At 40.4% G+C, this 8,531-nt stretch overlaps 1 non-coding gene across 1 annotated transcript; it reads left to right on the forward strand.

The window, feature by feature from the left end:
* The first annotated feature begins 2,415 nt into the window (after positions 1-2,415).
* On the forward strand, positions 2,416-2,502 carry Trnay-gua (transfer RNA tyrosine (anticodon GUA)). The gene is given in 2 exon segments: positions 2,416-2,452; positions 2,467-2,502. It is a non-coding gene; the product is annotated as a tRNA-Tyr (tRNA).
* Positions 2,503-8,531: the final 6,029 nt, after the last annotated feature.

Consider the following 8,531-nt stretch of genomic DNA (forward strand, 5'->3'; position numbering starts at 1 on the left):
CAGTGCCCAACTCTATCTGACAATGCCCAACTTTATGTAGCAGTGCCTAACTATGTAGCAGTGCCAAACTCTATCTCACAGTGCCCAACTCTATGTAGCAGTGCCCAACTCTATGAAGTAGTGCCCAACTTTATGTAGCCAAGTCAAACACCATGTAGCAGTGCCCAACTCTATGTAGCAGTGCCCAACTCTATCTGACCGTGCCCAACTTTATGTAGCAGTGCCTAACTATGTAGCAGTGCCAAACTCTATCTGACAGTGCCCAACTCTATCTGACAGTGCCTAACTCTATGTAGCAGTGCCCAACTCTATGAAGTAGTGCCCAACTTTATGTAGCCAAGTCAAACACCATGTAGTAATGCCCAACTCTATGTAGCAGTGCCCAACTCTCGTTCTAGTTTTAGTGAAGTGAAGAACTGAGATGGCTAATATTATTGCAGTCAGACAGACAGACAGTTTCTTAAAGTGTCACCTAGGGCGGTCGGGTAGTCTAGTGGTTAAAGCGTTAGCTCGTCACGCCGAAAACCCGGGTTCGATTCCCGACATGGGTACAATGTTTGAAGCCCATTTCTGGTGTTCCCCGCCGTGATATTGTTGGAATGTTGCTAAAAGCGGCGTGAAGCCAAACTCACTTACTCACTAAAGTGTCACCTCATTACAATTGATATGAACATCATGCTAAAATATATAGTTTTTAGAATTGTAATGAGCCACTGTTGAGTTATGAGAGACTACTTCTAAAATAATGTACAGAAAAAAGGCATGAAATCATAAAGATGATCCGTAAAATATGTGTCCAGTAATACAAAATACATGATAACACAAACTAAGTATGTACTGTCGCCTTCTTTTGTACCTCATCGGACCCTGAAAGCGCGAATCTGTGCTCATATTATTTGCGTGACGTTATCGAATAGGTGGTCTATTGATTAGCTCATTCGCTTCTGTCTATGAATAATGAATTTTCCAGGTCTATGAGATTTGCACACAGCCCTTCCAGGTGGTGTTTTAACGAACCAATTAATGCCACGAATGCGATGGAATGGGGCATTTGGTTTCAGCCCAAGGGTCTGACATATCCACATCCACATCTACATCCACATCCACAACCACATCCACAACCACATCCACATCCACATCTACATCCACAACCACATCCACATCTACATCCACATCCACATCCACAACCACATCCACATCCACATATACATCTACATCCACAACCACATCCACAACCACATCCATGTCCACATCTACATCTACATCCACATCCACATCTACATCCACATCCACATCCACATCTACATATACATCTACATCCACAACCACATCCACAACCACATCCATGTCCACATCTACATCTACATCCACATCCACATCTACATCCACATCCACATCCACATCTACAACCACATCCACATCCACATCCACATCCACATCCACATCCACATCCACATCTACATCCACATCCACAACCACATCCACATCCACATCCACATCTACATCCACATCCACATCTACATCCACAACCACATCCACATCTACATCCACATCCACATCCACAACCACATCCACATCCACATCTACATATACATCTACATCCACAACCACATCCACAACCACATCCATGTCCACATCCACATCCACAACCACAGCCACAACCACAACCACAACCACATCCACATCTACATATACATCTACATCCACAACCACAACCACAACTACAACCACATCCACATCCACATCCACAACTGCATCCACAACCGCAAACGCAACCGCAAACGCAACCGCATACACATACACAATCAGACATTCATATTACTCGAGTAATCTATGGAGATGCGCATATGGAGATGCAAAATTCTGACGTCAACAACTCACACATATTTGTTAGTTGCTTTATTACGTCATGGCACAGCGCCCGTGGCGATGCCGGACAACAAACGATCACACTGCAAGGAAGGCAAGAATTAAAACTTAAGATTTTACTACCTCTTCTATCAATATAGGAGAAAATATAAGGGATGTCACTCTTCCTGGCCTGCGGTACCATGCTCACGTGTGTGAGTACCTGAATGAGTCCTGTGCAATTCTCTGTGAAAAGTTGAAGAAAATAGGCACCGTCAGACGCGTACATAGCTGACGCATAATATACCGTTGCATTAATCAATGAGACCGCGTGTGTATACAGCGCTATGCTCGTGCGTCAAATATGAAACACGTTTTTCATGTTAGGTCTGATCCTGAAGGGATAGAAACACCCATGTATATGCCAGTATGTAGGTAACTGCCTTATTTATTTGTATCCGTTTTAAATGTCTACTTTCTTGTCTAAATACAGGTATATTTTTTTCTTCTTGAGTTAACTAAACTTTTTAACATATACATAATATAAATGCAAACGTAAGTACTAACCCCGTGATAGCTCAGTTGGTAGAGCGGAGGACTGTAGAGGCTATCTGAGAAATCCTTAGGTCGGTGGTTCAAATCCGCCTCGCGGGAACTTTTTGTACTTTTTTTCATTTTCACTTTTTATTTGCACAAATTATTAGATGTTATCAATTTCGTTTTCATTCAGCAATTCGTCTTGACGAATCGATGAACGTATTTGTACTTCAAACTCTAATAATGTTCCAGACACGTGGAACTCACTAGCACCAGTTCAGTATTATCACAATTATTACATCACGTACGCGGATAGAGCTAACCCACCGCGAACGTGAACGTTCCGAGATAAAACATATGTTACTGAATGTCTGGTTAACAACACAGGCTCACATGCAAATGTAACTCACCTCTAAATACCGTTTTTTTAATCTATGATAGCACGTGTCTGCCCTTAAAAAATGAAATAATATTAATATTTATGTAATCATTTTCGACACGTGGCGATTAGGGCTGGGACGGGTAAATCGGGTCGGGTGGGTCCTGAGTAGGACCCGGGTACCCACAGGACTACCCGGACCCGTGGTTAGTCATGAGGTATATTGTTTAATGACAAAAACTAACTATAGCTCAGTGGTTACACTACAAGTCGCGAAAGCTCGCATTTCTTTCTGACGATGCGCACATTCCTTTTGACGTGTATATGTTTGAGTAAAGATAAAGCTTCAGTCAACTTCAGTGAACGCATGATCTGATTGTTTGATACATGTATCTAAATAGTTTTAGCCAGGGCTGCGGTAAAACAATTACTAATCAGACATTTTGTACTTGCAGTGGGTACCCGGGTAGGGTCGGGTAATAGGGGGTCGGGTACCCAGGTAGTACATTTGGACTCATCACAGCACTAGTGGCGATATAATTCTTTCAACAGTGCATATATTACTACATCTGTAAACATACGTCATTCTTTGCTACAGTCTAGTATAAAATAAATACTGCGAATTCGAATTTAATATGATGTTATTGTGTATGTCGTGTATTAATATTTATCTGGTTGATTCACGTGATCTTGCTAAAATAAGGTGTATCCCACCTTGGGGGGAAATAAATGTCTTAGCCACGAAGAAAATAGGTTGCACGTGGATTTCTCAGCGGAAGAATAAATCCCTTGATAATGCCCCGCTTCGAAGCAAAAAGCCGACCGCTTTTTCCGAGACACTGAAAGTCACGTGACATAGCACAAGTTAACCTCAGTTCAATTGAACAGCTGTTTTCTATCTATTTTGAATTTGTTTTCATTCTGTTACAATGTTATCATAAAATTAAACATGTCGGTAAGATACATTTGTTGTAGAAGGATCGCTCGGGGTATTGTGTTTTTTCACACGCGCGAGTGACGCATAAAACCCCATTTACCCCGAGTGATGGGGTTTTATGTGTCCCTTGGTAAGTTTTATACCACTAGCCTCCGTATGTAACGTAACGAGAAAAGCATAAAACCCGCTGTACCCCTCGTGATACTGCTACAGTTTATATATTATACGTTATTTTATACATGTAGACAGATATATTTCCTTTGTGACTGCACACAATAGTATGGCCTTCAAGTATACTGTGGGATTTTCCCTTACCTCTAAAATCGGAGGGGTGGGAGGGTGACATCGATGGTGATTAGGGAGGGATGGGTGGGGTCTATATGGGGTGAGAGGAGGGTCTGGTCGATGGGGGTAAGGGCTGGTGGTTTGGGTCCATGTTGGTGGAGGAGTAGGTGGGGCCGGTGGGTGTGAGGGGGAAGGGGGGGGGGGGGGGGGGGTGTATGGGTATGAGGGAGGATGAGCGGAAGCTCAAATAGCACCTCTGTGAGTAGAGATTAATGGCTCATGTCACAAAATGTTGCCCAGAAACGACATATTCAAACATAGTGACAAGTGTGTTTCACTCATAAAATATTATCAAACCAGGATGTCCCTCTGTCTTGACAAATGGTCGGCTGTGTACATATTCACAATATTGGTCAGTCTGTAAAATAAATAATAAGAATACTAATAAGAAGAATAAGAATAAAACAGACACATATCATCAAGTAATCATACGACACAAGGTCCAGTAATTCTGTGACTTTTTACCCAGTTCTCGAAACAAATAAATAAAGTTTTAATCAATGTTTATAGTTATATTTATTCCCATATGTAGATAGTTTGTACCCTGCCCTACGAGGGTGTTCTGTACAATTACAAAATCTTGATTCTTCTTCTTGGTCAATAAAAAGCCAATATTTGACATCATGAGGATCCCGCTATTCAACATGTATGTGAGAGTCAATACCCAACCTCCTATACGTCCTTCCACTGTAAAGTGCGCGTCTCATTCTCCAGCTTCAATCACAGGGCCACGGATAGCCATACTATACTGACTGTACTGATTACATTAAAAAATATAATCAGTACAGTCAGTATAGTATGGCTATCCGTGGCCCTGTGGCTTCAATACTGTAGAACGACATCACCTACACATTTGGAAGAACGTCTCTGTGATATCACTGCTCAGTCCTGGCAGACTCTTCCATGTCTTGCAGTAAATATTCAGATACAAGGCACACATAATATTTGGTTACAAGATATCTGAAAGTAACCACCTCATTAGAGCACCGCAAAGCAGTTACAAGGATGAGACGCAGTGCTCACGGCCTTCACATTGAGAGAGGAAGATACTCTGTCACTCCATCAGCAGAAAGAATATGTACCTTCTGTAATATTAAGGATATAGAAGATGAGGAACACTTTCTGTTGCAATGCCCTGTCTACAAAGACCTGAGACTGGAACTAACATCATCACCCGCCTTAGCTATGCACCCAATATCCCTTAAATACTACTAAATCCATCAGCCCCTTCTGCAAAAAATATCTCATATTTCATTTACAAAATACTCATGCAAAGAAAATCTGCATCTCCCCACTAGACCATAATAGTAATATTTGTATTCCATTATGCATATCAATGTTAATAACTGTTCATCATAACTAGTCAATGTCATGCTTTGTAACTGCCCCAGTGGGTGTTTATGTACAATAATACGTCTTCTTCTTCTAACATATTATTTTGTATTGGTATTTTGTATTGTTGTCTTGACTTATTATGACTCTGTTTGTATGTTTTATAGACTATTGTCAAAGTTTCTGCATCGAACGTTTGCACAATAACATAAATTGTACTTTTGATCTTGTGCCTTGTATATGACTGTTAAAAGAGTCATATTGGGGTATGAAATACGAAGCTTCGATTAATAGCTAATAACAAAGACAATGCAATGAACAATATGAAAAATGCATCTACTGTGATTATTTTAATATAGGTTCATTGCTCTGCATGTGGGACCCCACGTGCTTCTACTCATAGACCATAAAGAACAGGTCCGGTTCACAGGTAAATCCGCCCTTTGAGAGGAAGCCCCCGTTGGCATGGCGATGCTCATTGACCGGAAAACTGCTGGTTGGTTTGACCGGACCAAACTCCTCTGACCGCCAGTTACCTCAGAAACTGACCAATCAGCTTTCAGTGACAACATGGCCACAAGCCGCGGTGTCAGCACTGGGGCATTGATGCTGCGTTTTGGATATGCAGACAAACAGTTGGGAACATTTCTTGACGTGTTTTAAGTAAACAAGACTGTGATAGCGTCACCATGGTTAGCGTGTTACATGTATCACAGAATATGTTGCTGTTTCTTCCCAAAGAACGCCACGGTTTCATTGTCAAAGAATAGGTTGCTGTTTCTTCCCATAGAACGGTTTCATTATAATAACATATGTTGGTGTTTCTTCAAATAGATCGCCACGGTTTCATTATAAAATAGTCATATTGGGGGTGGGGTGGGGGGTGTCACAACATGATAGCAATAATGATAAAAATAATTGATTACAAGTCCTATATAGATAACTCAACAAATGTCTTTCTTAAACATGCATTGGAGGCAAATATCAATCTTTCTGGTCATATTGTTGGCTTGGTTCATAACTTCCAAAAAATAAAACAGACTTTTGAAATAGCAAACACAAATAAATGTAATAAATCCACTGAAAATACATGTTCAGGGATTCTCATATATCCGACAGCAAGTTAAGAACAAATATGTTGGTCAAGCCATCTTTAAATATTGAGAATTTACATACTCATTGTAAAAGCAAAGTGTATGTGTTACATTTCTCTAAACTTCGTTCAAGTACAAAACATGTAATGCCTTGGAAGATGAGCATTACTACACAATGTCTTGTATAAACATTATCAGGAAAGAGATACTGCTACAAATAATCATCGATCATGATTAAGAATTTGGTACACCCTGTAAACAGGAATAACTCTTTATAATTTGATAATTTCCAAAATCTGTTATCATATCTACAATTTTGAATAAACTCCTTGTATGTGCAACATTTCGATAGTTTTGCTCAATTCTCATATTGTTTCCATATCATTATGTTATATTTGTTTTAAAATGAAATAGTTATGGTGTACCTCATTTGCATATGTAATTTACCTGTGTGTGTTTGTACTTACTGTGCATATATTTAGAGTCTGTAGAATATGACCACTGTTTCTCAAGGGAATGTTACAAATAAATATCTTAACTTATATATGTTTACAGATGCTAATCGAGTTGGTTTGTTACTAGCCAGTAAGTTCGATACCATGGCTGGGAAGTAGTGCATGGTTTATACAGTGTATATAAATAACAGTCTTTGTGATAAAATAGGCAATCCCAGCTCCCTATTGTCAACAGCGAAACGAAATCTGCTTCAGAAAAAGGTAAAATAGAGAGTGAATGAGTGTGTGTGTGTGTGTGTGTGAATATTGCTAAACGCCGCATCAGCAACTTGCTAAAATAGAGAAATGAATCGTGTAATTTGTTTACTAGTCAGTCAATGCTCGGGCAGTTCACCAGGTAGGTAGGTACCTGTATTCGACTTGCTTCACATGAAGACTTCCTCCAGTGTTAAAGGGGTGGTGGGGTAGCCTAGTGGTTAAAGCGTTTGCTCGTCACGCCGAAGACCCGGGTTTGATTCCCGACATGGGTACAATGTGTGAAGCCCATTTCTGGTGTCCCCAGCCGTAATATTGCTGGAATATTGCTAAAAGCGGCGTAAAATCAAACTCACTCACTTCAGTGTTAAACATTGGTCGCGGTGGCTATAATACTGTCAAACCGGGCGTTACGTTCACACCCGTCACCCATGATAAGCCCCATATAGATGCCGCTTTATTGACAACAAAACTTGGCATGTGCAACCAGAATTAAGTGTGGATAAGGCGGCCACGTTTTATTGTTATTGTCTAATGAAAACAACATTCGAAGCATTTAATATGTTGGACTGTTATTGATATATATAATATTGATAATAGTGGATTCTAGCATCCTTGTACCGTTCCAATATCATCGTTATTCTTACTTCATCTACCGTACCTCGTTCTAGTATATGTAAGCCTTAGGGTATTGGTGTGTACCGGCTCCAGTGGATAAGTTGTAATATCGGGCAGCGTTTACATACAGGTGGATTGTGTGGACAAAATGGCGTGTATTGGATAAGGCTGAGATGAGGAATACTGTGTGTCACTTAATAATATCATACCTCGTGACCTCACTGACGTAAAGGTGGATTGGACATCTCAAATATTGAGTGGAACTTGGATGGTTGATCAAGTCGAAAAATTGAATTTATTTCCTGGCTAGCTAGACGGGCATCATTGGGGAAACGGGGGATCGGGGAGTCAATATGGTAGGTATTGGATAAAGCTAGGATGGATGATCACGTGGGAAGACTGAATCTCGTGTATTCCCATACTACATAGATAATAAAATGTAGGCCGTTGGCGCAGGTGTAGATTGGATGGTCAATATGGTATGTATTGGATTAAGCTAGGATGGATTGTCACATGGGTAGATTGAATCTCATTTAGTCCAATTCTACATGAAATAGGATTATGTAGGCCGTTTGCGCAAAGATGTATTGGTTGGTCAATACAGTATACACTCCCTAACCATACTGCATATAGCGAAAAGGTGTTTTGGTGGTCTAAGGGTCAGAATTTAATCAACTGTGAATTTCTTCCACAGTCTGGCTGCAGATATTTCACCATCAACGTTGATCGAC

Source organism: Haliotis cracherodii, unplaced genomic scaffold (genome assembly GCF_022045235.1).
Source record: "Haliotis cracherodii isolate W230 unplaced genomic scaffold, xgHalCrac1.p SCAF_1, whole genome shotgun sequence".
NCBI classification, from domain to species: Eukaryota; Metazoa; Mollusca; class Gastropoda; order Lepetellida; family Haliotidae; genus Haliotis; species Haliotis cracherodii.